This window comes from Neovison vison, chromosome 7 (assembly GCF_020171115.1).
Source record: "Neovison vison isolate M4711 chromosome 7, ASM_NN_V1, whole genome shotgun sequence".
NCBI lineage: Eukaryota > Metazoa > Chordata > Mammalia > Carnivora > Mustelidae > Neogale > Neogale vison.
In genome coordinates, this window is record NC_058097.1 from 180526257 (window position 1) to 180552093 (window position 25837).

At 43.4% G+C, this 25837-nt stretch overlaps 1 protein-coding gene across 2 annotated transcripts in view; it reads left to right on the forward strand.

Moving 5' to 3' along the window:
- The window catches only part of TRIM44 (tripartite motif containing 44), a 110907-nt gene that overhangs the window by 60424 nt on the left and 24646 nt on the right, over positions 1–25837 (forward strand). The window lies entirely within an intron of this gene.

A 25837-nucleotide genomic window follows, 5' to 3' on the forward strand; every position in this document is an offset into this window, starting at 1 on the left:
TAAAACATCCAGGTGGGTCCTGTGTCACACAGGGTCAAGGACTGTTCTGGTTGGAAGGTGTGGGAGAGTTCATTTAGGCCGCTGCTATGCAAGCTTTAGTTTTAACAGAAGTGCCCTCCCCCCCCCCTTTTTTTTTAAACGAGCTTTGAGTAGAACTCCAATATGCAAAGTTTTTCTCTGGCTATAGTTTGGAGCCAGATACATTGGTGAACCTTCTCCCTTCAATACAGTAAATTTTACTGAATTTATTCAATAAATTCTGCAGAATGGTGTTCGCAGAAACCTAAGGTTCCAGAGAACTCAGTTTGAAAATCACTCATCTAGTTCAAATTTCTCATTGAAAGAAGGTACAGGAATTGTCCAAAGTTATCTTACTGGAACCAAAATTCAGTCCTCCTTTGGTTTTATTTATAAACCAACAAAGTTTCTTCTTTTTTTCTTCCCCACATCCTCTGCCGGTTTCTTAGTGCCAAACATTATCCCACATCTGCATCTCCTGGTGCTTCTCTCCCTTGGGAACTGTGGTTCTCAGCCTAGATTTATCTCCTGTCTACTGTGGCTAAAGCCACAGGCACCCTGCATTAGAACCGCAAAGCCTCAGGAAATTTCTCCAAATTCACCTTCCAGCCATTCTCAGAACAGGCTCCCTCTGAGTTGCAGTTCATTTCTTTCCTCCCTCTCTCCTTCCCTCCACTCCCTCCCTTTCTTTTCTTATGACCTACTATGCATCAGGCACTGTGTTATTCACTGGGTATATAGTAATAACTAAGACAAACATTGTTCCTGTCCCTGTGGGAGAAACAAGCATATCACCAGGCCCTTATGCTGTGGGACAGGTGCTATGACTAAGGGAAGTTGAGGTTGCTTTAGGAAGGCTCCCAAGTCAGTCTTGGAGAATAAGGGAAGGCTTACCAGAAAAGGTCATATATAAACAGGGATCTGAAAGATGAGAAGGCAGGCAAAGGATAAGTGTTGTTCTGGGTAAAGAACAACTTGTGCAAAAGCTCTAGACGAGAGTTGAGGAAGAAAACAATCTAGAACCTTTAAGGATTTATAGGCCTTCTAAGGTGTTTAAGCTCTGTCTTGAGGCAATGGGAAAGCATGAAAGCATGGTAAACTGGAATTAACTGGAGTAGATCTGCATTTTAGAAGTCTCCCTTGCCTTAACTGGAGTAAATTTGCATTTTAGACATCTCCCCTGCCTGCCTTAATTGGAAGTAGATCAACACCAGAGTGTGGGAGACTGGTTAAACTAAAGTAGTGACGACGGGAGCCTAAATCCACATCTTTTCTATTTCTTGACCAGGTTTTTGTCGTTTTGCACAGACCTTTGGTTTCCACAGACTCTAAATTATCTCCTTGGCACTCGCCTACTCTCTAAACTAGTTCTAGCTCCTTCAAATCCAGGCCTGGCAGAGCCCTAGACCTTCTTCTTCCCCAGAAAGAGCATTCAGACAAGACCAATGTAATGCACACATCTTAGCAGATATTATGTGGCTTGGAGGAACCTGACTGGGATGAACACAGCCATTTGTCTTCATGGTTACATGTCAGAGTCACATTGAGTAGAAGAATACAGGGACCGTATGAAGACATTAGCCTGCTTTAAAGATACTATTTAGTGTAAGATGCTGGTTTTAGAGTTTAATTGCAGATACCTTTATGTCATTTTGACAAGGCAGTCGTGAAGCATAGTTTCTTTACTAGCAACCAAGATGTCAAGCTGTCTCCTTCGACCTAGGCTATCATGGATGTCAGCAGGGAATCTGTTGGACTGGGCATTGATAGAACCCTCTTTTGGTACAATGAAAGACCCCTTTTTTGGTATAATGGGCCCTTTGGTACAATAAAGAACATGTTCTAATTTGACAGAAAGAAGAAAATGGAGTCAAATTTTCTTTCTAAACTTTAAATTTATATTTGTTGGTTCCATTCGGTTTGTGTTGAACTGCCATTTGGCTCAGTTAATCCCAATTAACACTTCAGGGCAGATTGCCTTTGATCTGAAATTCTCTCATTTATGTTATACGTTTTACCATTTCAATAAGCCAAACAGAGTTTTGTTCCAGAGGCTTCTTTATTGCTGACAGTACTGAATGAGAGTTTGATGTGTAAGGGAGATAGAAGGGAAGTGTGGGTGTGCCTGCGCAGGGGGTGGAAGAGTGAATCTGGAGACTCTGTGTCCAGGTCTTACAGATTATTACACCCATGTCTCCCTTGCTGGCATTCTTTCCATTCAGCTACTTGTCCCCCATCTGTCCGGAAGTCCAGGGAGCCTGGGTTCCAGCCACTCCACAAGAAGGAAGGAAAGAACAAAAGGAAATAAATCCCTGTGCTATGGAGGCATATTTCTCCATAGCAGAACTTGTGTCCTCCCTTCCTACCAGCCTCCCTGCCTTCTTTCCTCCTCTTGGTTCTGACTCCCCAACCATTTGACTGAAGCATCCCAATATTGTGCTGTTCATCATGTCTGTTCCTGTCCCTGAATTTTATTGTGTAGTTGCCCTGCTAATTAATAACAATAATCAGAGCTATCATTTATTGAAGGTTTACTGTGTACAGTGTTTTATATCTCTTCTCATTTAATCCTCATGTAAAGTTTATGATATAGTCCTCATCCCACTTGTAAACTGAGGAAATTAATGCTCAGAAAGATGAACTTGCTCTAGATCCCAGAGCCAGTAAGTAGCAGAGCTAGGAGTTGAATTTCCTCTGGCTTCAGGGTTCATGCTCTCCACCACCGTTTGGACTATCTGACTTTACCTGCCCTCATCCACTGGCGCATTTCTCTCCGCAATCCGGAAGGAAAGCCAGGAGGATTCACACATAACTCCTCAGAGAATCGCTTTGCTTTTATTCCTCTAACCTGGTGGGAGGTCTTACTTGCTTTGACATTGAATTACTAGGGCCTCTGTTTTCTGCAAGGGTACAGCTCCTCTCCTTAGCCTCTGTCACTATAAAGGGTTAGTTCTTCATCTCCCCATCACACAGCGCCCTTTCAGGGTCAGCAGCAAAAGGAGTACTTTCAGACTCCCTGGGGAGTGGACAGCCAAGCCTTCCTTTGACCCTGCAGAATTCCCTGCCTTTTGCCCCTGTGTTTGGTGGTTTACTCTTCAAATCCATGCTACAGTTACATAGACGGTAGGGATTCTTGGAGGGCATGGATAAACAGAAATCCTCATGTGTAGAACATGGATATTAACCACCATGGAGTCATCTTTTAAGAGGCTGTCTTTGAAGCCCAGAGTGATTTTTTTTTTTCCAAGCAAAAAAAAAAAAAAAGCAATTTACACTTTTGGCAGCAATTTTCTGTCTTCTCTGTGCTATTATGGGAGATCTTGTGTTCACTCCCTCACAGATTCACTCCTCAACTCCTGCTGGAGCCTGCTGAGAAATAATACATATTCGAAGAGAGGGGGTGGTGTAGGATCTGCTGCCTCAGAGCTGTTTTGTAGTGGGAGGAAGTCAGAGAGGGAAGGACCCTGAAACTCTTATGCTCAGAGGAAAAAGGAGCAAGATCAATATTAAATCTTGATTTGCTATTGAGATTTTCTGTGCCTTTTTTCTTTTTTTTAACTTAGAGGAAGATGGCTTTTTAATAGTAACAACCATATTTGGGACGTCTGTAGAATTTTTTATCTTCAGAGCTGGCTTTTATTCAGGCAGAAAGCTCCTGCCGAGATCAGTGTGAATCTGACCCATGCTGAGTCTGTGATCAAACAGGCCCTGAGTTCTGAAGGAGTAGGAGCTCAAGGAGAGTCAACAGACCTACCTTCTATTCCTGGTCTGCCTGAGACTGACTGTGTGACCTTGGGCTAGTCATTCAACCTCATTGCCTCTTTGTAAGCTGTTTTTATTTCTCTGTGAACACTAGGCTTTCTTTCCCCTGCTCTCCACCCAGTTTTTTTTGGCTAATTGTGTGAAGGAATAGTCTTAGATCACTTATGGAGTGGAAGGAATCTGCCTGTGATTCTGTAATTTAGTAGATTTTTAAAAAATCTTCTCAATTTTGTTTCTTTAAAAAATTTTCTTGGGGGGCGCCTGGGTGGCTCAGTGGGTTGAGCCGCTGCCTTCGGCTCGGGTCATGATCTCAGAGTCCTGGGATCGAGTCCCGCGTTGGGCTCTCTGCTCGGCGGGAGGCCTGCTTCCCCCTCTCTCTCTCTGCCTGCCTCTCTGCCTACTTGTGATTTCTCTCTGTCAAATAAATAAATAAAATCTTTAAAAAAAAAAAATTTTCTTGGGGCTGTATACTAGGTACTCTTCTGCCCCCCCACGAAATAATAACCATGTGTTCTTAGATACCACGTTTCTCTTCTTGACAACTTAGTTTGGAAACATAAAAGGAACTAAGTCAATGATACACTTAGGTTTCTTTTGTTTTCTGATTGCAAATTCCTGGTTTGGTTTTTGCATTGTCTTCATTTCAGAAGTCCTAGCTAGAAGCCAAAGAACATGGCTCTGATACTTGTGGCGTGGAATGGAAATGTCAGGGCTATTTATTATACAGAAGTGGGATTCCAGCATCTAAGTTGGTCTTCAGCATACAGAATCGCCTGATCACATTTCCCTGTTTCAGAACCTGGGCTGACTTTGTTTACCCCTGCTAATGTCAGTTGTTTATCCTCTTCTCATCTACACAAGGGATAAGACTATGTTATGCATTTTGTCACCTATCTACAATAAAAGCAAGCATCCTTTGCTAAAGTAATTGCTTTTCAGAAATTTATCTATGACAGTCACTTTATTTTATTTTGTGCATTTTGATGTATAACCAGAGAATCCATTTGCAGCTGGAAAATTCTGCCAAGGTGCCTCTAGTTTGTGTCCATCTGTCTCACACTAGAGATGCTAGCTAGCCTGTTCTCCAACATCTGCCTGCCTTCTCTGGCTTTATAATGCTAAAAAGGAAAGGAGAAGAGAAGGCTCAGTAGAAGGGGCGTGAATATCACTTTGCAAGCTCTAATAGGTGCTCAATATGTTACCTAGAGTTGCAGAGAGGTTATATATGCAGGAGGTGGCACAACAAATAAGTGGTAGAATGCGTGTTCAAACTCACATCTCTGACTCAGTCATGTGGCCTCTTAATTGGGAGAGTGCTCTGGAATGAATACTTCAGAGGTGGAGTAGGGTACAACGTCCTGGTGTGGTGGACCCTGAAGAGCAGGGAGGAGGAGGCTTTTCCGGTTGGAAGCAGTAGGAAGGGCACCCAAGCAGAGGGACCAGCATGCCTAAAAGCTCAGAGGAAGAACACCTGTGCTGTGTGGGGAATGGTGAGCCCCTGCGTGCCTGTGCTATGGCAGGAGAGGAGACTGAAAGATGGTTGAGTCCACCTTGAGGAGGGTCTCACGTGCTATGCTGAGGTGCCAGAAGGTTTGTACTACCCCTTTGTCCTTTCTTCAGAAGAAGCAGACAGAATCCTCAATCTTACTGGTCTATTGCTGTAGTTACATCTTGTGATTTGTTGTGGGTGAATTGTCTGCTTTCTTTGTGCCTCAGTTTCCCCACCAAAATAGCACATCCTGTTACACTTAACGGACAAATATGCTGTGAAGCATTGAAAGTGTTCTCCTTTGGGGTTTCTTTTTTTAAATGGAAAAACAAGCAACTGAGTTAAAGCAGCTGAAGAGGGAAACTGTTTGTTTGATTTGTATCTTATACCCCTATTTTGACAGCTCCTGCCTCCCTCAAATTTAAAATCAGGTTTGGCAAGTAGTTATCTAGTTCCTTCCAAATTAATAGAGAAAAGGAATCCTAAAGCCTCAACATTTTCCAAATAGATTTAAGACCAAAGGTATTTTTTAAAAGCTAGTTTAAGAATTAAATCAATGTTACTTTTGTCCCGGAATTAGATCTGGTGCTGAAAAGTCTGGCTGGAGCTGAGTTCTCTGCTTCCTTGTTTGTCTTCGTAGCCATTCTGGACTGGCTAAAGTCCTAAATTCCTAAACAGAATCAGTTTTAGTTAGTCCTAAAACGCCAGTCTGTGTTTTAAGAATAACTAAATTTGATGTCATTGCTTATGCCGCCTCAACTGTGACAGCCACAGTGAAATTGTTGTCAGTGGTATCTTTGTCATTTTAGGAGAAACCTGCTGGTCTCTAGCATCTTCTCACTTCCTCCCAGTGAGTGGCAGGCAAGAGGTCAATAATTGCATTTTCCAAACAGCTTCCAAGGGTCCTTGCCTTTTTTTGTAGCTTTATGTGGCTGAACTGCTTTCGCCTCTATACCCAGAAACCCATAGCAGGCATCTGTAACAGATGCTGGGAGCAGAGACTGGTGTGTTTCTGTATTTTGGCTTGTTTGTTTTCTCTTTTAAAGATGATGTGAAGTTTAGAGTCAACTAGTGTAGGTTTCTTTAATACTAGAACTCCAGGAAGGTAGCTTCCAAACATTAAGAGAGATGACTGAAGGCTGAGATAAAACTTGGGTAGCCTACATGGTGAGACCTTTGCCAAGAACCGGTATTCATGTATGTGCCTGTGCTTGTTTGGACCTAAGACCTAACTATGAGTGGTTGTACATTCATAAAAGAAATACTTTCTTATCCACAGGCACGGGTTTCAGGAAAGAAAAACACTTTCTTATATAAATGCCTCATCCTCCACACCCCCAGCACCACTACCAATTGCTCCCCGTAGGTTGCAGTGTGGTTGTAAAACGGAAAAGCATTTTGTTTCCTTGGTGAGTACATGTCTCCTTCCCCTCTGGTTCCATCAATTCTATTTAAAGGAAAGTGAGATTGAGCACGAGGAACACAGCCCAGAGAAGGAGGAGCTGTGAGAGTTGTGGTGAAGGTCGGGAGAGAAACATCTGTCAGCTGTCCCTGGCTGCTCAGCACTTCTTGGTCTAGAAACGATGGGGCCACACGCTGTGGCACCCCGGACCGCAGGGGCTGCCCCTCAGACTGGGACCACGGACGGCTGACCATGCTGCTGGCTTTGCCCTGACCTTACGGCGGCTCAGATGCGATGGTGCTGCCTGCTTATAAGAACTAGACCTACATGGAGTCCTCAGAGCTTCAAAACCACTCTGTGAGCTATAGTGATTCTATTCTTTTTACAGATAGGAAATTCACATTACAGGAGGTTATATGATTAAGCCATGGTCACACAGTCGGAAAGTGAGTTCACCAGGATTAGAACCCAGATCTCTCAGGCTTAAAATTCTGTGCTTTCAACCATTGCAGTATACTGCCTTTCTCAGGAGATACAAGATTCGTATCTTCCAACATCTTGGCTAGGAGTAAGTGACAAGCCAACAGGGATGTGGCATTTTTATCAGGAATTCTTTTCATTTTCCTTGTTGAATGGCAAAAAAACAGTTTGCTTGAGCCAGAAGTTGAGATGAAGCTTGCCAGGAAAATGCCGGAGGTGGAACAAACCAGAACTTCTCTCCCCAGACAGGTAAACATGAGCTTACTCTCTGGCTTTTGTGGAGCCAGTAGCTGCCATCGCCTCTTCTAAAAGAGCCACTGTTCACCCAGTGGCAGGTGCAGGCCAACTGTTGTCATGGCAACGGCAGGAGAGGCAAGCATGTTTAATTCCAGAACTGATAATTAACTGGGGGGTGGGGTGGGGGCAGGGAGAGAAATGGGGGGGATAATTGTTTCAGGAGGGAAAAGTTAGCAATTACTGGCAAGCTGCATAGTTGAAAAGGCCAGGCACAGATGTTCCAGCCCAGCGTGGCCCCTAGAATTCAGCACTCACCCCCTCTGGTTGGGAACTTTTGATAAACTGAAAAGAAGGGTCAAGTCCCCAGCCAACCAAGACTCTTAAAGGAACCAGATGAGGAAAGAAGAATGTTACACCGAAGTGCAGGAGAGTCAGAGGAATGACTGCCCTAAACGGTGTCACCCAGCTAGGAGCAATCCAGAAATGCTGTCTGAGCTCTGTGGAAGAGTTCATGCCGGGGAGAAAGCAAGCCTGCTTGGAGCTTCTGCTTCTGTGGATGGAGTGAGGGAGACTGGCTTATTAGAGAGGGAGAAGGACTACTCATAGAGACAGAGCACTTGTTGAGGCCCTTGACTGTTGTGGCTGATAGTCTTTAAGCTCTCAGACACTCTAATACTGGAAGTGAGCTAGGGATGCCTGGGTGGCACAGTCAGTTAAGCATCTGCCTTCAGGTCAGGTCATGATCCCAGGGTCCTGGGATCAAGTCCCACGTCGGGCTCCCTGCTCAGCGAGGAGCCTTTTTCTCTCTCTGCCTGCTGTTGCCCTTGCTTGTGCTCTCTCTCCCTCTCCCCTGACAGATAAATAAATAAATCTTTAAAAAAAATAAAGTAAGCTAAGTGTTCCACATTCATTATCCATCTCATTTAATCCTACGGCAGCCTAATACGAAGGTATTTATTATTCTCATATCTGACTCTGATATATTAGTACCTTGCTCAAGGTCACAGAGCTAATAAGTCACTGTACTGAATCCTATTGTCCTATTGATTTCTGTTTATAAAATAAAACCTGTATTACTCTATAGGGAAGTCATGATCCCAATCTAGAATAAAATCAGACTTAAGTAGATACAAACAATTTACAGATTCTATTTATTCATTTGACAGCACAAGCAGAGGGAGCAGCAGGCAGAGGGAGAGGGAGAAGCAGGCTTCTTACTGAGCAGAGAGCCCAGTCTGGGCCTCGATCCCAGGACCCTGGGATCATGACCTGAACCCAAAGGCAGTTGCTTAACTGACTGAGCCACCCAGGTGTACCAGAAATAGTTTTCAAAAAGTCCTCAAAGAGGTTATATCCTAGAGTCTCAAGTAAGGACTGAGAAATGTAAGTTGGTGTGTAATCTAAAAACAATTTTAAAGAAACTGACTGGTTTCCCTCTTAAAACCAATTATAGGAAATAAAACTTGCCTGGTCCTTCTGGCTGGAAGGAAAATATGCATAAGGTAGAATAAAAGAGAAGTATAGGTTGATAATCACTACTTAAAACTATGAGTTTCCCCTCAATTTTCCAGAGGTTTAACAAACTCTAGTAAGCTGATGTTGCCTTTGCAAGTGAAACAATTAATATCAAAATTTGGGAGTTCGATTGACACAATAATTATGCTGGAAAATGTAATTTTGTCTGCATAATAGAGGTGGGATTATTTCAAGGGGATCTCATTAATGTGCTGTTCATCAACAAAGAGCAGTGTAACCTTTCTCTTATTAGATTAATACAGGGTCATGATGCAAAAGGCTGTTGGAATAATTCTCAGTCTTTTGTTCTAAGAAAATAAATTAAGCACTGTCTAGAAGTCTGGATATAGAAATTGAAATCATTGAAGATAGAAAAACAGTGTGGCCAGTCTTACTGAAATCAACATAACCTTCTTTTCTTTCTGGAAGTTTCATCCCTTTACTCATTTATTTAACAGATTTTACCAAGTAACCAGGCGGTGCTAGCTAGCTATTGGAGCTATAGTGGAAGTCAAAACCAAAAACAGTCCTTGTTTATGCATAGTGATTGGTTTCTCTTCCACATGTCAGGGGCAGACATCTGTTCTGTCTACTCAACTCTCTGCAAGCTTGAAGAATCAGCAACCTACTTTAAAAAAATGCATGTCCCGTGTGGTTATAAATGGAAATCCCTCATTGTGAGGCTTCCCACACTATAGTAGACTGAACACTAATTATTTGAATTGTTGAGTTACCCTTCTAAACTAGGGTTCCATTGTCCAGTAAGTGTGGCACATGCTGTTGGCTGACCTGCCTCTTGGACTTTCACAAGTACCGTGGTATAATGGAGAGTTTGAGAAGGCTTCTGATAATGAGACCTGTCTCTTTGTTTAGCCCAGCATTCCCAAAATTATTGCTTATAAGACTCTTTAAACCCCTGTCACATAAGTATACTCTAGTAGCAGTGTTCCTCAACTGGAGGAATGTACTCGTTCTCCACTATATGTTGAGACCTGCTGCTAAAAATTTGCTACCCAGAAAGAGGATCTAAGAGATGTAAGGCAATATATTAGGAGTCCACATCTTTCAGGCTGAAATCTGCCCCTCATTGTACTTCAAATAACTGGGACTTTTGAACTATTATTATTGATATCATTTATTTCCAGTATAGTTGGAACTAGAGTTACCAGGTGTACAAACAATTGAAGCTGGTAAATGTTCCTGAGAAAAGCCTAGAAAGGGTCACTGGGATATAATTTTTAATTGACATGGGGAAAAAAGAACAACTTGGATGTCCATAATTTCATTAAAAGCAAGATATCCATCATAAATAAGTTTTTTGTTTTCATCTTAATGTAACTCCTTTCACTTTTTAACAGAATGTTGTGGTTCCAATGTATACCAAGCACCCAGCACATTGCCTAGTATGCAACAGATCCTTAAATATTGATTGAATGGAGGAAGGAATGAATGAATCAGACAATGACAAGGAGTATTACTAAATACAAAACAATGCAGAGCAAGGTCATTTTTGGTTTATTTGTACACTGACATGGACAGTGTATAAAGTAGGTCTATCCTTTTGTCACATGATATTGCCTCTCACATCCAGTAGCAATCATGTGCTCATCACAGGTTTGGAGGAACTAAGAAAATACATGAGTATTTTGCCAACTGTTGCGATTTATTTCACTAATGATTATGGAAGTGCTCAGCATTCTATTTCAGAAATTTTCTTGATATGACCAAGCAATAATGCCAAATGGATTATACACCAGGATCACAGTATTTTTATTTAAAGGCTGAGAGGAGCACCTGGGTGGCTCAGTTGTTTAAGCATCTGACTCAGGTCATGATCTCAGAGTTGTGAGATTGAACCCCGTGTCGGGCTCCATGCTCAGGACAGAGTCTGCTTGGGATTCTCTCTCCCTCTACCCCGCTCATGTTCTCTCTCACTGTCTCTCAAAATAAATAAATAAATCCTTAAAGAAAAATAAAGGCCAAGAGAGGAAGGCAGTGAAACCAAGATGTCAGACCTTCAGTAGAACTCTCTGTCCCTCAATTTCTCATTAGTCATCTAGGGGCAGTGGCGCCCACTCTGTCTGTATTAAGGACCAAGTGAGATAATATATGTGAATGGTAGTATGTGAGAAATGCAAATAAGAAATGGAAATGATGCTCTGTGCCCTTCAGAAGTTTAAAGCACCAAACAAGTGAAACAGGATTGAATGATATGAAGTCTTTTTATAATGGTATTTGTTAAAAACATAATTGTATTCCAACTTGAGGTTCATTTATTCATTTAAATAAGTTAAAAAAAAAAGTTTTAAGATGAATGAATGAACGTTTACCAGCAGTGATGAAGGAAACAAGAAGATTGACCTTGATTTAGCACTTTAGAACTTATCAGGTGCACACAGAAATCTCATTTCCGTATTCTAATAAGACTGAGAGATGGTTTTGCTATCCTCCTATTACATAATTAGCAGATTGGATGAGAGTAAGTGACTTGTCTGTGGTCTCTCAGCTAGAGCTGGAAGTGGTGAGAGTTAGCCCCATTTGAAGTAAGGCCTTCTTGTTTACGTTCTCCACGTTTGTTCTCACAGCTACTTTGGTTCAGAACATAACTCTTGTTCTCTCCTCCCTTTCTAGTGTGCTTCTGCACTTGACTTCACCTTCTTAGTAAATGGTTTCATCATGTCTCAATATCAGTATTCAATATCTTTTTCTTCACATTCCATGTCCAATTAATCAGCAAATCCTGTCAGATCTGCCCCCAAATATACATCAAATCCAAGGACTTTTCACCACCACTCCCCCACCATCCTGGTCCAATCATATTCTTACTCCCCTAGAATCTTCCTGCTTTCCCCCATCACTGCCCTTTTTCACCCTCCATCCTCCCCACGTTGCATTCTTCACATAGATCCTAGAGATCTTTTAGGATACAAAGATCATATAATTTACACATTCAGATTGCTCCAGTATGAGTGCTGTCATGTCTGGAATTTCCTTCAGAGTAACCCGAGGGAAAGGGAGCTTGTAAAGTACAAGATATGGCCTCTCCCTCCCCACATACCTGCCGCTCACCCCATTGTCACCTTAGCTGCACTTCATTCTTACTCTTCCTTAAACAGGTGTGCTGTTCCTTCTGACTCAGGGCCTCCATGCTTGTGTTCCCTTCTGCCCACATGTTCATCCCCAGATCGTCAGACATAGCCTGCTCTCTCACCTTATATAGGCCTTTGCCAAAACACTACCTTTTTAGATCTCTGTTCCTTACCCTGTTTTGATTCTCTGCATACGCTTTGATTTTTACTACATGAAAATATATTATGTATTTAACATAGTATTTTCTTTCTTCCTCACTAGAAAATAAGTGTCATGAGGGTAAAAGCTTTGCTTTTTTCGCCACTATATTCTCAGTGCCTGGAACATCATAGGCACACAGTGCATTTCTTGAATGAACAAATAGCTCTGCAAAATCCATTTTCTGAGTTGTGGAGGGAACCCTGGTTTGGAATAGAGTCACTTAAGAGCCTTCTGAGTTTGTCACCTTTTCAGGTCGTTTACCTTCAGCTGTTATTTGTGGGTCTGCTTTTGTTATCCACAAAACTGCTCAGAGTGAGGACAAGAAGGTCATAGGATTCAGAGTGGGAGGAGCGGGTGGAGAAGAAAGGAGCAGATGTATATGCACTCTTTGAAAAGACATGGAAGAGAAAGCTTGTGTGTAACTTTGAGAGCCTGAGCTGCTCAAGGGCAGCACTGGTAAGGGACTTACATGAATCCTTTTCTTCAGTGCTGCTCTGGAGCTTTGTACCCATAAGGCTTGCCAGAGACTCTTTAACATCCTTAAGCCTAGGCCCTTTCATTCATCCTCAAAACCTGACCTAAAGAACACTTTGCCCAAGCTAGAAGGTTCCCAAATGACTATCAAAATAATGCTTAAGCATCATGCTTTTTGCTTAGAACCAACTCCTCAAGTATTTAGGGGCGGCTCACTTACACTGGGCTACCCTAATGATGGGAAAATCTTCTCTTGATTATGTTCAGTCTTGTTTCTCTGAACACGCCCGTCTTTAAATGAATGAGTAACCCTATCATTTCTCCAACCAGATCTAACCTTAATGCTCTTTGGAATGGGCAAGCCTCCTCCTTTGAAGTTAACAAATTGACTGAAAGGAACTGACCCTCTTGTCTCAAACACTGTTTGTCGACACCGCCGGCAGCTAGGACTCCTTTCAGAGACTCGTTCTCTGCCCCTAGCCAGTCAGCCTTTATGTGGTCTTAGTAGTTCCAACATCCTTCTCCCAAACCTTGCTGAAGGGGCCGTCTTGCTTCCCTTCCGACCCACATAAGCACTCGTCATTCTGAACCGTTTCTTCTCAGTAGAAGCTGACCAGTAAGGCAGTGAAATCTCCAGTTGCTGCAACTTGTGTCAACAGTTGTAGCATGAATCCTGCGGCAATGAAGGTCCTCTCCGAGTAAAATAGTTGTTCACACAAAAGAAGGACAGGGGATGGTTTGCTGGTGAAGAGGAAGGACTGGACTATCCTAAGAGCCTAACCTGTTGCTACTAGCACCTTCAGGTCGAGGGGAAGCAGTATGGCGGGGGGAGGGGGAATGCGGGGAACCGTACCTCCTTCCAGAGCAGGTTCTGGAGCCAGCGTGATGGCGGAGACCAACAGTAACCCCAAGAGTTGTTTCCGTGGAGGAGGCCGTCTCTCTGAAGTGTGAAGCTGAGAGAATCATGCCTTCCTGCTTCCACTGTAGGTCCTTTCGTTCTTTCTGAACTGAATCAAATTGAAGTAAAGAGTACAGGGAAGAGTTAGCCTTCCTATGGGCCCCACGGACACACCATCATTCTGGCTCCAGGGCCGCCGCGTTTGCGTTTGCAGCGGCTTCTCTGGCTTGCCTCTAGTGCTCTGCTGTTTTGGAGACTCAGCTGTCAGTCTGCTTTCTAACCTGTACGATTCCTACCTTTCCTTCAGGATCCAGCTCTGTTCCCTCTTCTTCCATGAGTCCTTCTTTGAGCCTCTCTTTGGTTTTTATGGTTCATCTGTGGACTTAGCACTTTCTTCCCTGTCTTGTAATGAGGTGCGTGTTCTGTCATGCCAACAGCCTATGAGCTCCGGAATGGCAACGTCTGTGCTTGATTTTTCTTTCTCTCAAACACACATAGCAGGACTGTTACACTGCTTGCTAATAACATGCACGAGCAATATTTTGCCATGGTTCCAGACTTGGGAAATGCCTGCTGACCAGGACTCAGGAGCCCTTGACCATTCCTTAGATAATAATGCTCGTGACCATCATAGCTGACACGGGTCGAAGGCTTACTGTGTGCCAGGCACTGTCCTAAGGGTGTTATGTGTCATGATTTCATTTAATTCTTACAATAGCCCTTTAAGGGTAGAGACTGTTACCATCCCCGTTTTCCATATGAGGAAAATTAAATACGGGAAGATTGATTAATGGGCCCAAGGTCACATAACCAGTGGCAGAGAGCTAGGGTTTGAACCAGAGCCATCTGGAGAGCCAGCTCTTTCTACTGCCTTCTCAAATCTCCATTGTAGGCTTGTACTGAAATGCATACATTAATAAATAAACAAAAATTTTAAATATTTAATAAATAAAATTTAGTAAATGAAATTTCTCCCATGAACCTCTGCTCTAATGCAGGGTTTTAACCTAATTGTTGGAGGCTAGTTTCTTGGCTGCTTTCACTTAAAGCTGCACATTTGCCCTGTCTGCTGTGCTTGGGCCTTCTGAGAAGGGCAGGGTTGCAGCAGGGAGAGCTTTGGAAAGGAATAAATTGTGCTCTCAGGACTGTTATAGGAGAGCTGCTGGACAGATTTGGGCAGTGCTCTTTTCTGTCCTTGGCCAGTAATGGGCTGCAGAGGTGCCCTCTGACCGTGGCTGCCCATTCGCTTCAGAGCTGTGTGCACGTGCCTGAGGAGACTAGAGAACAGCAGCCCATCTGAGCCAGCCTCGGTGCTGGCTGCTGTCTGGAAAAGCCAGGGCAAAGTCAGATGTATCCTCACAAGTTATTTCCCAAGATGAACAGACTTTTTATTCTGACTCCTTCTTTTCCAGCTGAGGCCTGGCTGTGTCCTCTTTCTTCTCTTAAAACACTCTTTCTTGAAGGCATTTCTCTTCCTTCCTGCCTTTGAGTGATAGGACTGACATCTGGGAAGAAGGAAGTGATCCCCTTTGTCAAAGGGTCTATCTCCATCAGACCTGCAAGTTGTTTAAAATAAGATGTTGCTGCTGGAGCTCTGAGTCAAGGTGTGGGGTGCGCAAGCCAGACTTTTGGCTCCCAGGGGACTGGAGATAAGAAGGTGAGCTCTTGCCCTGAATCAGCTATCATCAGTCAATAAACAAGTCTTTTCCTGAGTCTCACCCAGGTGACTGGGCTTGTGATAGGATGCCAGTTGCTTACAACCAAGAGGAAATGGTAGGCGATAATCAGGATTATAATAGATGAGGACATAAGACAACAGTGAGATAATAGATCATTAGAAAGCCGAACGTATGTTTTAAACTCATAATTTTAAGAGTTCTTGGAATCAGTGTGATGCACAGGTTAAAGAACGTGAGCTTCAGGATCAGAGGTTCTGGGTCTGAATTCCAGCTTTATCATCCAGTGGCTCTAGAACTTTAGTCCTACTACTTAAACTCCCTAGGCCTTGGTTTTCTCATCTGCAAGATGGAGATGCTGGTGGTGTCTAAAGTAAGGTTACTGTGAAGATTCATGAGATGATGTATTTACTCTTTAACAAAAATGATCTGTGGAGAGCCCTCTTTGTGCAAGGCAGTGTTGGGAGTGCATGGGGTATACACTTGCACACACGACAGGCATTTCCTTTTCTCACTTATCTCGTGTCCACCATGGATTAGCTTTAACTCTGCTCTCTTCTCGTCCATTCTGAGACCAAGGCTAAGGAGCAACTTCTGTGTGAAATGGAACATGCCAGCAAAGGGAAACGAGTAATGGCAAAACCGTCCACCCCCTCCCAGTAGAGCAGGGGATGGCTACTGGGGCAGTGTGTGAAGTGATTTCAGATGGAGAGGAGAATCTTGGCCCAAACAGCATTGCAGTGACTCAGGTGAAAGATCTTGAAGTTCTAGGCCTGGGTAAGAATAGGAGCACTGGGGAGAAGAGAATAGTTGGGGACTGCATGGCCTAGGCCAGGGAGATGGAGAGAAGGGAGTGAATGGGTGTATTGGAGGAATAAAGGAGAAAGCTGGAGCTAAATCAGGAGTCCTGGCTTCCATGCCCAGTGTAGCCACTGCTTCCGTACGTGCACTTGGACAAGTCACTGAGCCTTGCTGGGCTTCAGTTTGAACACTTCTAAAACGAGAGGCCTGAGTCTGATGTGGCCCCTTAGGTTCCTTTCAGCTCTATTTCTCTATGGCTCTAAGACTCCAGGGTCTTTGTCTCAGGAGACCACAGTCTGGGGGGAGCTATGCTGTTGGGACAAAAGGTTGGTTTGGAGAGGAAGATGTGATAACTCCGTTTTACATTAATCTCAGCTCACTGGATTATGTGCCTTTCCACTGTGCCTCTGCTCTTAGCCTTCCCTTCTCCTGGGCTTTGTTATGAATCCAAAACAGGAGATAGAATTTATTTTTCATGTCCAAAGTGGGATCCGTGGACACACAGGGCCTTGAGGTCATGGGACTTACGGAGCCTTGTGCACAGTGTTTCTCCAGCATCTGTGGTATGCTGGCATCTTTATCTGCTTCTTCCAGCATATCTCATGTTATGATAACCTCTTCACAGTGTCAGCCTGGGAGTCTCCTCGAGGAGAAGACTTATTTTCTCCTACCCCCATATATCCTCAGAAAAAGAAACTTCTGACAACTCTTCCTCTCAAGGGCACACTTCTGCCTCTCTTAGCCTTTACTTGCCCCCTCCCTTGGTAAGAGGGAAACTTGTCTGATTGGTGAGAGTCTGGCAGCCATTTGGCTTTTCTCTGTTATGCAGGGATAACATGTTAACGATCACTGCATTGCAAAGACAACACGGGTATATCTTTCTCTCTTCTTTTTGCTTTCTTGTGTCACTTGGTTCAGGCAGGATGGCCTGTCCTTGCTCTTCTGCTCTCCTTTGCAGTAAGCAGATTAGGAAGGAATTGCCTCGGATGGACCCAGATAGGTCTTTGTTCCAACTCCTCCAGTAGTGACAAGATGAGTAAGTTAAGTCACTCCTCCCCTGGGATTCCGAAAACGTGGACAGAGTGGCTGGAGTAGCCGGAGGCGCCCCGTGTAGCCTCAGGCACCATCCTTCTCAGTCAGCACGGCATTTAATTGAGTCTCCATTAACAGAAGTAGCACCTTGATGGCCATTTAGCTCCTTAAAACTTTGCTCTGCTTGCTTGAAATGAGAATACGGTGATAAGTGACACCATGGCCTTCAACAGAACACTTCTGGCATTGCATCGCAGTTGTTCATGACTTTCCAGCCCCCGTCCTCGGCTTTTCCAGGGGCCAAGTGCAGCCGTGAAAGAGGATACAGTTCTTCACTGTGCATCATAGGAAGTAGTTTATTTACAAAGCTGAGTTCCCATCAGCCAGTGTCTGCTTGACCTGGAAGCTGTGTTTCTAGGAAATGTAGTCTAGCTCTGGGTCTGGCATTTTAACCACTTCACCCAGAATGCTGGGTCAGGTGCCTTTTTCATGTGGTCATTTCAGTTAAATGGCTCCTTTGACTTTTCAGTATTGACTTTATTGTGCAGTCTAAGCTTATCAAATATGAGAGTTGTACCAAATGAGTTTGAGGTTGTTGTTGTTGTTTTAAGATATTTATTTATTTATTTATTTGACAGACAGAGATCACAAGTAGGCAGAGAGGCAGGCAGAGAGAGAGGAGGAAGCAGGCTCCCTGCTGAGCAGAAAGCCCGATGCATGCGGGCTCAATTCCAGGACCCTGATCATGACCTGAGCCGAAGACAGAGGCTTTAACCCACTGAGCCACCCAGGCGCCCCATGAGTTTGAGGTTTTTAACCACTTTCCTATCTCCATCACCAGGCAGTATTTTGAAATATACTTTTTAACTGGCAGATATTTAAATCCTGATGTGATATTGGCACGTTGGTTTTAACTGTAGGCTTTGTTTAAAGTTACAGGCTCACTCACTTGAAATGGTTAAACCAATTTGTATGCATAGTTGTGACCTCAGTTGATTTGTTACAGAAAAAGTTTAAATCCTGATCGTTGTCTGCAGGAATCCTCCCATGAGGCACAGCTAGTGGGCCTTGGTTCCTCCACCCGCATGTGTACCAGACATGGTGCGAGGCACAGTGAAATAAAGGACCAGCCACGGACCTCCTCGCAAGGCACTCGCTTGTCTAGTTGAGATATGGGAACTCGTGAGCAGAGAATAACACTGTACGAGTATGAGAACCATGTGAGAAAATGGGATAAGTGCTATGGGAGGCAGAGTAAAAAGTAACTAGTTCTTCCTAACAAGTTGGGAAAGTGTCACAGATGGTAACCCATTCCAACCAGCTACCTGCTCAGAGCTCCGCAGCTGGAAATGGATTGGGGAAGGTGGAAAATGGACATCACAATAGTAAGCTCTGTTCATTACAAGGGGATTTGGAGCTACGGTTCATTCACAAGGGGAAACTGTATGCTCTATCACTGGTTAAGTCCTTGGTCGGCATTGTGCTTTATTCAGTATGAAGAGAGGTTTGCCAGCATTGATTCTTCTGGTTCTAAAAAGAGCGTGAACATAATAGAAATAAGTTTGGCCTATATTGAGGCCTTACTTGGGGGCCTGTTCAACTTGGAAATTTCATTTGTTCATTCGTTTGTTCATTTATTTATTCTCTCCCTCTCTGCAATCTAAAGGTTTTTTATTTATTTATTTATTTGACAGAGAGAGAGAGAGACAGAGATCACAAGCAGGCAGAGGCAGAGAGAGAAGCAGGCTCCCCGCTGAGCAAGGAGCCCGATGCGGGGCTCGATCCCAGGACCCTGAGATCATGACCTGAGCTGAAGGCAGCGGCTTAACCCACTGAGCCACCCAGGCGCCCCCCTCTCTGCAATCTAAAAGAGAGTTAGTTTCTCTTTAACAGCCTCCTAGTCTTTCAGCTGTTCTGTGTTGTAACTACATCTTCCTATTAGAGACTGTAGGTGAGGAGCAGAAACCCACCCACACTAGTTCAGACCTACAGTGGGGCATGGAAAGGGCAGTTCACAGAACCCAATTCAAGGAGGTATTTCTGTGCCTGGTGGAGACAGGCTGGGAACTGGTTTAGACTCTTGGGCTCCATTCTTTGTCTTTCTGTCCTTCCTGCTTCTCTTTCTTCGTGACAGAGCAGCCTGCTGTGTTTACTTCTGTCCCTTATCTTCCCTTGTAATTCTGGCATGCCCTGGCACCACTCCGGGTCCAGCTGTATAGCAGTTTTCTGAGGCAGGATTCAATATTGCCTCGTTACAGTCTCAGGAGAAAACCCAGCTAATTCTCATCTAGTAATTAGCTGCCTTTGAGTTACATGGTCATACCTCACACAGACCGCACCAGTAACGAAGGGTACGTTGTGGTGGACGAGGAGATGTGTGGTTTGTAGGGCTTCTCCCCAAGGAGGGGGCAGTGCAGCAGAGTAAATTGGGAAAGGGAAGCAAAGTTGAATGAAATTCTGCTCTGCTACCCTAGAGGCAAACTATACATAATCTAAGATGACAATTTAGTCTTTCTTAACACAGTTTTTGATAATTGGACAAAGGAATACCCCTAAGTGCCTACATCTAGTGTCCATCACAGACAAGTTCCGTTTCTCATACAGTTAGCATTTCACAGATAAATAGAATAGTGATCGCTCAACCAACATGTGGCTCCTCATAGCCCACTTGTTTCTCATTTGCTGTGACCAGGCCAGGGTGTATGAGAAAAACGGAATTTGAAATCTCAGGAGCTACTTCCTTCCTTATCTTGCTAATTTGGTGACTATGAACAGTTCCAACCTCTTAGATGCTGTTAGTTGATTCACAGGATGGGGTTAACTTGTTCCTTACCAGCCTCCCTTGGTACTTTCTGAGGAGCATGTGATAAATGTGCATTGAATAATTTTACAAATAGTAGAGCACTATACAGATGAGCTCAGTTATTAATAAATTATGTTAGCGATGGTAACAAAGATACAGTTGTTTTATTTGGCATTTAACATGAGGTGCTAAGGAATAGACCCTCTGGCATCTGCTTACCCAAAGCAGGTCACGGCTTTAGGCAAGATCCATAAACACCCAAGTTTCTGGCTCTCCACCTTTACATCTCAGGGCTGTCATCAAGCATTTGGAGTTCCTTGGATGAAAGGTGGAATGAAAGGTACTAGGTTTACGTGCCTCCGTCGGTGTGCATATGCCAGCATGGCTCCTGGCCGCAATACAGGGCCTTTTGGTTTGTTCATTTGGGAGGTGGTAATGTTTTAAACATTATAGTGGTGTGACATGGGCTGTTATCTGTGGTGCTTCTTTTAATTAGATAGTGATAGTGAGGAAGAAACATGGATCACAGATTATTTCCATTTTGCAAACAAGTAAAAAAAAAAAAAAAACTAAACTAAACTAAATAATCTGTTGAAGGTCACTCAACTAGTAAGTTCAAGAGCTAGGATTCAGTCCAGTTCTGCCTGACTCAAATTCCCAGTTTTCACTTTGTATCACTTGCCACCAGATCTGAGAGCTCAGTTTAGTCCAGTGATTTCTAATGGGGGTTCTCAAATCTCCAGAGGAGCTATGAAGATAGAAATAAAAGTCTGTGGACTGTATTTCCACAGTATTTCAAAAGTTGTAATGGGAAATCTTCCATTTAACTATGACAGGGCAGAGTTATATTAGCTGTTTCCCCTCCTTCTGACCTAATTTGTCAGTTATTGATTATTTAATTCATACAAAAAAACTAATTAAATATTCAGAAATGCTATCTGTTAGGCAAAGAGTTTCCAATTCTGAAGCCCCCAGAGGCTGTATAGGGGTCATTAGTGGTTAAAAGATTGTGAAATATAGTCTGATCCAAAGACTGTAAACTGATGGGTCATTAGCCAAATGTAGCCTAAGGAAGTGTTTTGTTTAACTCATGAAGTATTTTTTTAATCTATGAGTTACTGACCAGCATTTAAAAATTGGACAGTTCCACATCAAGAAATAGAAATTTTTAGCTTCTTTTGAAAATTCAAACGTTCTGACAATACTAGATCCATATTTTCCCATGACATTGGCCAACCTTAGGACATGCTCTTTCCAATTTACCAGTCTTCACCTGGCCCAGTTTATTCATTTCATTTGTTCACATTACCTACCAGATCCCTAGAAACATTTGAGTCTGTAATGTCTGGGCTAGTCCAGTCCCCTCGTTTTTTTACTTGGTTTTAAAGTTAAACCCATTCCCTAATTGTGATCACTCAAATCTTTTGTACCCTGTACAGTTCTGTGTCTTGGTCTTTTTATGTTGCTGTTTTAAGGTCTTTCGTGCCAACTGTCTATTTGGCTCTACTGTATCTTTGAGAACAGGAGCCACATGCTCATCATCAGTTCAGCAAACACTATTGGCATAATTTGGGGGGTCGGGAATGCAAAGAAGAGTAAGATAGAAATCCTCCCTTGAGGAAGATCATAGCCCAGCCTTGTTTCTTTTTAATGCATGAAAGTGGCTGTCACCTTGATAAGTACCAAGTACATGTTCAAGGCCTATTTACTAGAATATTGTGATTAACAGAGTGGGGTTTGATGTCAGAAAGACTTAGGTCAGAGCAGTGACCCACCTTTTATTGCCCACTTAAGCAATTTATCTAAACTCTCCAGCTTTAGTTTTCTGGTATTAAATGGGGATAATCTTGATGCCTGTAGGGTGAAATTCGGCTTTATTAACCTGATGTTCATAAGAGGTTAGGCATGGTGTTTAACATTTAACAACTGCCAGTGTGTGCTGACTGATTACTAGGGCTAGGCATCCAGTTGGCACTCAATTAATGCTTGTTGAATTAACAAATGAATGGGCAGAATAAATTCAGCATGAAGAATTAAATGTGTTTAAATAGGCAAATAGCTGTCAAGGATGATTTCACCAAAAGTGTCACTGGCAGGCCTGGAAGACAACAGATTTTTGATGGCTTTGAATGTTCTGGATTTAATGAGCCTAGAGGAAGCACATGTTGTGGCAGAATCAGCACCCAGAGTTCTTTAACAGATTCATAAGCTTACCTCTGTGGAATAACATCAACCCCCGCGTTAATGTAAGTTGATACAGAGTTGAGAAGAGAGGAATAAATCTCTACTAATCTTGCAAAGTACACTTGTGAGTAGTGTCAGGACTGGAGAATTGGCCTGTAGGCTAAGACTCCCTGAAGCAGCAGGTAGACGTTCTCTCTGTGAACAACCATCAGGGTTGCTAAGGTGACTGCCCAAATGGGAAAAAGCATTAGACCACCTTCCCAGAGCTACTGGGCTGCTTCCTCTTTATTAACAGCCTTAAGGGACAGGCTGAGAGGAACTGACTTATTTACTGTGTGCTGTCACTGTCTCATTTAACTGTTACACTGATTCTGTGACACACTTTACTATGCAGATGATAAAACTGAAGCTCAGAGAGATTAAGGGACACGATTCAGTTCTCCTGCAGCTTATAAGCTGCAGGACAGGACTATGGTTCTTTCCGTAATCGCACAGAGCCTCTCGAAGCCAACCTCACCATCTTAGAATGTTCCCTGTGGCCACCAAACCCATCCTCCTTCCCACTCCCAAAAGGAAGCTCAAGTAAAGGCCAGCAAAGTAGATTGACTAAACTGCTCATTTTCTTCTTATCCCTACTGAGCACATGTTTAGTAAGCATCCACATTATGCCCCACACGGCTCTTGTTGCTAAGGATACAGGGCGAACAAGACAGAGGAGATGAGGTCCCTTCTCTAGGAGAATTTAACTCTAGTGGAAAGAGACCCAAAACAAACAAAAGCACTAGTCAACCACTACATACACAAAATAACTTCAGATATTGTTAGGAAATGGAATAAGGTGATTTGATTAAAAGGGACTGGGTAGGAGAAACTACTGTAGACAAGTTATTCAGAGAAGAGCTGAGGAGGCCACTTCGGAGCTGAAACCTGACTGAACAAAGGCACCAGCCAAGTAGCAGTGGCCACGGGGAGCACTGCAGGCAAAGGGAACAGGAAGTTCAGACTAGATGCTGACTAGAGGCTGGCCTCTGGTGAAGACCAGTCGGAATGATGATATTATTTTGCTTGATAGGATTATTTTTCTGAGTATTTTGGCAAAGGGGCTGGTAATCTTTAAGTAGGCTATGATCTTTATGAGTCATGGACCTAAGTTGGCTTTATAGGAAGAGGGTAGACACAGGGGTTTACATCTGCTTCTTGGCAGAGAACCACATACCCTAGGCTCTGCCTGGGCAGTGGCACACTGCATTTGAGACTGGTAAGGACCCAGATAAGGCAGGATCAGCAGGAAGCCTCCAGAAGCCCTGGTCACACAGACAGATCTCAGACACCTAGGAAGGGAGCTGCTGGATGATATCAACATTTGTTTTGGTGCCAAATGAGATTATTCCCAGGATGGTTTTGGTTATCAGAAGGGATAAATTCTAAAACAACAAAGAAGGAAATAAATTATTATTATTATTATTATTTATTTTTTTATAGAAAAGTATAGACTAAATACACAGCCTAAGATAATTCAGGGAGTAGAAGAAGAGGGAGTGCCACGAACTCAAACAAGGTTCGAGCGGAATAACTTTTAAAACATTAAAAATAACTGCCTAGACCAATGCTTCCCTAACCTAGACACCCTTCACATAGTAATAGGAATTAGAAAGCTATTTGCCGTGTTTCAAAAACGTGAATGGATAATAAGGCTAGACAGGCTATCATTTACTCCGTGCCTTTCAGGTCACTCTTTCATTGGTTTATTCAGTATTGCAGTAAACCCTTAATGAGTTATCCACTTGGTGCCAGGTACAATGTGAAGTGCTAGGAAATTTTTTAAATTACTGAAATAAGAATCCTTGCTGTTGAGACATTTTAACCATCTGGAGAGCAAAGAGACAAGTAAATGGATCATTACAGAGCAGTGTAACGTACCCATATAGGTGTTTATGAAGTGTTTTGAGAAGTTCACACAGTGGGACAAATCCTAGGGATAGGGTTTTGGAAAGCTTCCTAGAGGAGATCTTACTAAATCTAAGTTTAAAGGACATATATAAATTAGCCAGATGGGTCCAAGGGAGTGAAATTCTTGGCAGAGGAGTGATCACACACTTATAACACGTAAGGCTTTGAATTCTCCAGAGTACTTATGCATTGTATCAGAATTATGTTCAGCTTCAAGGAAAACTCTGGTGTAAGTAGCTTAAGCAAATAGAGGTTTATTTGTTTCACATGTTAAATTTGGAAGGAGGTGACTGCTGGCTTTGGTTCAGTGCCTCATGATGTCAGTACCGCCACGTGTCTCTGAGACTCCCTGGGCTTGTTGCCTCATGACTGAAAAGGAGCTGCAGCTTTGGGTATCATATCTGTGCTCAAGCATGAAACGGGGGTCAGAAAAAGGGCCATGTCTATTAATCACAAAAGTAAACATATCCCCCAGGAGCACTCCACTCAAACCAGAAGACTTATCCTTCTGTGTCATGGGCTTGGACCAGGCAGGTGCCCCCTTCCCTGCACTGCAGTACGGGCTTTGTGTGTCGATACCTAACCCTTCCACCCTCCAGAGTAGAAACCAGCAAGGGAATGCAAGTGAGCAGTCACTAAATCAACCCAACGGTGGTATCGGCCACACCGTTTCATTGTACTTGCTCCTCATGATAACCTTGTCGGTAGGAAGAGCAGGTGTTACCGGCTTCACTTTACAGAAGAAGAAACTGGGATGGTGCCGTCACAGAGCAGTACCTTTATGTAGCAATAACAACACAAAAAATTCAAGCTAGTGATGATTGTGTGCTTAGTTCAACCCAGACTGTGCTAAGCACTTCACGTTGTTCTCTTCCTTCCTCCCTCGCAGTCCCGGGAGGGAGGCTGTCCTTGTTTGATAGGTGAGCAGTCTGAGGGGTGAGGAGATGTTGCCGTAACTCGCACGGGATCGCAAAGCTGGCATAGCGCAGAGCCAGGACTCTAGCCTCAGTTCTCCAAAATGCCAGCCCGGCGCTCTTCTTGCCTCTTCTACCTTTACACTCTCATAACTTCCTCCCTGTAGATCGAGTAAGTCTCATTGTCATGGCCCCAGAGCCCTTGAAGCCACCACATGCCCCTATTACTCTTGTTAATTTATTTGACCCACTCCTGTTTCTTCATTATTGCTTTTATGAACAGAGAATCCAGCAACACATTATTTCAAATGTCTTGCCATTATGAATGCATTTCCTTTCATTGTAATAGCACCGACCATAATGAGTACATTTTGTATCCGTGCAGATGTCACTGGTGTTTTCGATGCTCCATTCTAATTTATGTTGGAAAATGAATACTTAAAGTATTGCCCAGGCTCCCATTACTCCAGAGGAAATGAGGGACACCCTGTGTGTATGCATATGTTTTTGCATTCATGCGGCAGATAGAATGTTTTGGTCAATGAATTGTGTGCCTGAAATGAGTCTGGCCCTTTCCTGGAAGGACACACTGGAGGTAATTTGCCAAGCATGTCAGCAAACCTGTGCAAGCAGGTTTCTTTATGACTGTGTCTCTGGGCCTGCTGAAGGGGCGCAAATTATAGTCCAATTATTTTAGAAAGGGAGGATGGAAAGCTTAGCTGATTGAGGGATCCAGGTTCTGGAGTACCCCAAGATCTTCTTGCCTTCACGTGCACAGCCTACAAGGTTGCTGTTGTGCTTGGTGCCAACAGATCACCCCATCAGTCAGCCACACACTTCGATGGCTTTTTGACATTGAGGGTAAATAGTGAGACAGGAACAGAAGGTGCTCGGTTTGAGGCTAGTTGCAT